The sequence below is a fragment of the Nanorana parkeri genome, unplaced genomic scaffold (genome assembly GCF_000935625.1).
Source record: "Nanorana parkeri isolate BGI_ZX_2015 unplaced genomic scaffold, ASM93562v1 scaffold2282, whole genome shotgun sequence".
NCBI lineage: Eukaryota > Metazoa > Chordata > Amphibia > Anura > Dicroglossidae > Nanorana > Nanorana parkeri.
Window position 1 is genome coordinate 110479 of NW_017308550.1, and position 4791 is coordinate 115269.

A 4791-nucleotide genomic window follows, 5' to 3' on the forward strand; every position below is an offset into this window, starting at 1 on the left:
TGCATGAAATAGTTTGAGCTTTTTGGGTCTGTTTGCAGTTACTTTGGCATTCCATTAGCGGAGGAAAAGTCAGTCTTGCCTTCGGTGTCGTTTCAGTTCCTGGGTATTGTGATTAACACAAGTTCATTGGAATTTAGTTTACCTATGGAGAAGATTAATAGAACACAATTGTTTATTACGACGCTTTTACGTCGGCATAAGGTTTTGTTAAGGGATATGCAATCTTTGTTGGGTTTACTAAATTTCGCATCCCGCATCATGCCAGTCGGTCGGGTTTTCTCAAGGAGGTTGTATTTGGCTATTTCCGGGCTTAAGTCCCCATTCTCCCACGTGAGATTGAATATGCATTTGAAGGAAGACTTGTTGGTTTGGTACAAATTTTTGGACCAGTATAACGGCAAGTCCTTTTGGCAGAGTGATTTCGTTCCGGCAGAGGAGCTCAATCTTTTTACGGATGCAGCGGGTTCTACTGGTTTTGGGGTCATTTGGAACAATCATTGGTGTTGTGACAGGTGGCCTCTTTCTTGGGTGACTGAAAGCTACTAAAAATATTGTTTTATTGGAGCTTTTTCCGGTGGTAGTGGCTTTGGAAATATGGGGTGTTCAATTTTCCAATAAGAGAATTTTACTTTATTAAGATAATAAAGGTGTATCAATTGTTTGTCTTCCAAGTCTCCATCGGTAATTAAATTATTGAGGTATCTGGTTTTCTTATGCCTTAGATTTAATATCTGGGTTTGAATCTTATTTCAGGAAACATAAGAAATTCGGTGGCTCCGAAAACTTGGGCCGATTCCTCTGCTGCATGGAATAAGTGGTCGGGTTTTAATGAAGAAATGGGATGGGCTGCTGTCGCTCCGTGTGAAGAATCTATTCTAGCATTTCTTTGCTCCATGCTTAAAAGCAGACCTTCCTATAGCCAGTTGGCTAAAACGGTATCTGGCATTTCATGTTTCTTTAAATTGTTTAATCTGCCTCCGTGTTGTAGTTATTTTTCTGTTCAAAGGGTTTTGAAGGGTTATAAAAAGGGAAATTTTTCTCTGGACGATAGGCGTCCAATCTCAGGTGAGCTTCTTAGGCTGCTGTGTACTGCAACTTCTGTGATCTGTTATTCGGCATATGAGTCTTTGTTGTTCCATACGGCGTTTCTAATGGCATTTTTTGCAGCGCTTCGCATTTCGGAGCTCGTACCGCCTAGTAAAAGGGTTGAATCGGGTCTCATGTTTAGGGAGGTGTTGTTGGTCGACTCTGCTGTTTATTTCAGGATTGCTAAATCTAAAACGGATAAATTGGGCTTGGGACATTGGTTGACTCTGAGAGCTTGCGGTGACCCTTTTCTTTGTCCAGTAATTAGGGTGCGTACTTAACTTTTATCCAGACCACAGGTCCATGGCAATTTTTTGATACATTTAGATGGTACTCCAGTGACGATATTTCAATGAAATAATGTTCTAAAGAAATGTATGTCATATTTAGGTTTGGGAGCTTTTACATTTTCGTCCCATTCTTTTAGGATCGGGGCGGCTACTGAGGCGGCTAGATTGGGTCTCGCTGAATCTCTTATTAAGAGAATTGGACGGTGGGGTTCAGACAGATTTAGTATATATGTGCGCCCTAATCTATCTCTTTGATTTTCAGGACGGAGGTCTGTAGTCTGGATCGTTGCACATTCATTTGTATTTTGGGCACAGAACCGAGTGGCTCATCGATGTTATTCGGAAAATTTGAGTATGCCGAAAGACAATTTTTGTGTGTTCTGGAAGGGGATTAGAGGCTTAAAGTGGTGTTAGTTACTGCTAGTTTTGCAGAATTTATTGCATTGCTGGCCTACTCCCGATATATTGGTAATTCATTTAGGGGGTAATGATATAGGTCAAGTAGGTACTTTAGATTTGTTATTTCAAATGAAAAGGGAATTAACTGATTTAAGAAGAGCATTGCCTTGTACTTGTTTTGTTTTTTCCGAAATAGTACCTAGAAGGGTTTGGTTGTCATCTGTGACAGGTCGCCCATTTGAGAAGATTCGTAAGCGCTTGAACAGAGCACTGGAGAAATTTATGCCATTTTGGGTGGGTTTTCCTTTAGACATAGGGATTTGGAGGGTGGTTTAGGGGGTTTTTACCGCTAGGACGGGGTACATCTCCCTGATGTAGCGTTAGACATTTTTAATTTAGATTTGCAGAATTGCATTGAGCTGGTCGCGACTGGTGGTGGTGCCTTGGCTTGTGATGGCACAAGCCAGGCTGGTGGGGACTATATAACTATATTCTTTACTGCTGTTACTCTCTAGTTCTGTGTCCGTGCCTCATCACTCCTCCATTACCATATCCTATACTGCTGCTACTCTCTAGTTCTGTGTCCTTGCCTCATCAGTCTTCATTACTATATTCTATACTGCTGCTACTCTCTAGTCCTGTGTCCTTGCCTCATCAGTCTTCATTACTATATTCTATACTGCTGCTACTCTCTAGTCCTGTGTCCTTGCCTCATCAGTCTTCATTACTATATTCTATACTGCTGCTACTCTCTAGTCCTGTGTCCTTGCCTCATCAGTCTTCATTACTATATTCTATACTGCTGCTACTCTCTAGTCCTGTGTCCTTGCCTCATCAGTCTTCATTACTATATTCTATACTGCTGCTACTCTCTAGTCCTGTGTCCTTGCCTCATCAGTCTTCATTACTATATTCTATACTGCTGCTACTCTCTAGTCCTGTGTCCTTGCCTCATCAGTCTTCATTACTATATTCTATACTGCTGCTACTCTCTAGTCCTGTGTCCTTGCCTCATCAGTCTTCATTACTATATTCTATACTGCTGCTACTCTCTAGTCCTGTGTCCTTGCCTCATCAGTCTTCATTACTATATTCTATACTGCTGCTACTCTCTAGTCCTGTGTCCTTGCCTCATCAGTCTTCATTACTATATTCTATACTGCTGCTACTCTCTAGTCCTGTGTCCTTGCCTCATCAGTCTTCATTACTATATTCTATACTGCTGCTACTCTCTAGTCCTGTGTCCTTGCCTCATCAGTCTTCATTACTATATTCTATACTGCTGCTACTCTCTAGTCCTGTGTCCTTGCCTCATCAGTCTTCATTACTATATTCTATACTGCTGCTACTCTCTAGTCCTGTGTCCTTGCCTCATCAGTCTTCATTACTATATTCTATACTGCTGCTACTCTCTAGTCCTGTGTCCTTGCCTCATCAGTCTTCATTACTATATTCTATACTGCTGCTACTCTCTAGTCCTGTGTCCTTGCCTCATCAGTCTTCATTACTATATTCTATACTGCTGTGTCTCTGCCTCATCAGTCTTCCATTACTACATTCCATACTGCTACTCTATAGATCTAAGTCTGAACCTCAAAAATAGCCAGTAACAGACTGCAAAAAACTCTCTCTTAGGCAGGCCAGCAATGGCAGCCTACACACACTCAGAGCCAGGGTTGCCACCTGTCCGGGATTCACCTGGACAGTCGGGTTTTAGAGTGCTGTGCCCGGGTTTCATGGTAGTTGAAAACTGGACAAAAGCTATCAGGCTCACAGGGGTAGCCATGGGGCCCTGCTTAAGCCAGAGCACTGAAGGCTGGAGACCAAGCTGGAAGTTGTAGTGTTCTCTAGCCTGAGGTTGAAAGCTGCAGATAGGTGACCTGGGCATGCATTCATGATATCAGGCGCAGGCATGGGGAGGAGGGTTAGCACACTCACGGGTGACTGGTGCTGCATCTGTCCCTTCTCTCAGGCCCCTTGGGCATCCAAGAAGTACCCCTGAGCTGGCTTCTCCTCTGCAGCCACATGACAGCACTGAGTGTGCAGCTTGTCAGTGCCGTGTGTGCTGGTGATCAGAGAGACTGGTGATGGGGTCACTGGGCTGTAGGAGAACACTTGTATCCTTCCACTGAATGGCTGAGAGTGAGACTGGAGATGCAGGCAGTGCAACACTGTTTTCTTTCACAGGCTGGACTGACCAACCTTATTGCTTTTCTGAAATGTGTGCTCACTTACTACTGTTTGACTATATGCATTTCTTACTGCTGGTCTGCAATGTGCCCCCTTTACTGCTGGTCAGTGGTGCGTGTGTCCCTTTACTGCTAGTCAGTGGTGTGTGTGCCCCCTTTACTGCTGGTCAGTGGTTTGTGTGTCCCTTTACTGCTGGTCAATGGTGTGTGTGCCTCCCTTACTGCTGGTCAGTGGTTTGTGTGTCCCTTTACTGCTGGTCAGTTGTGTGTGTGCCCCCTTTACTGCTGGTCAGTGGTTTGTGTGTCCCTTTACTGCTAGTCAGTGGTGTGTGTGCCCCCTTTACTGCTGGTCACTGGTGTGTGTGCCCCCTTTACTGCTGGTCACTGGTGTGTGTGCCCCATTTACTGCTGGTCAGTGGTGTGTGCCCCCTTTACTGCTGGTCAGTGGTGCGTGTGCCCCCTTTACTGCTGGTCAGTGGTATGTGTCCCTTTACTGCTGGTCAGTGGTGAATGTGTCCCTTTACTGCTGGTCAGTGGTCTGTGTGCCCCCTTTACTGCTGGTCAGTGGTCTGTGTGTCCCCTTTACTGCTGGTCAGTGGTCTGTGTGCCCCCTTTACTGCTGGTCAGTGGTGCGTGATGCCCCTTTTACTGCTGGTCAGTGGTGTGTGTCCCTTTTACTGCTGGACAGTTATGTGGGTCCTCTTACTGCTGGTCAGGTGTGTGATCCCCCTTTACTGCTGGTCAGTGGTGATTGCCCCCTTTACTGCTGGTCAGTGGTGATTGCCCCCTTTACTGCTGGTCAGGGATGTGTGCCCTCTTTCCGCTTG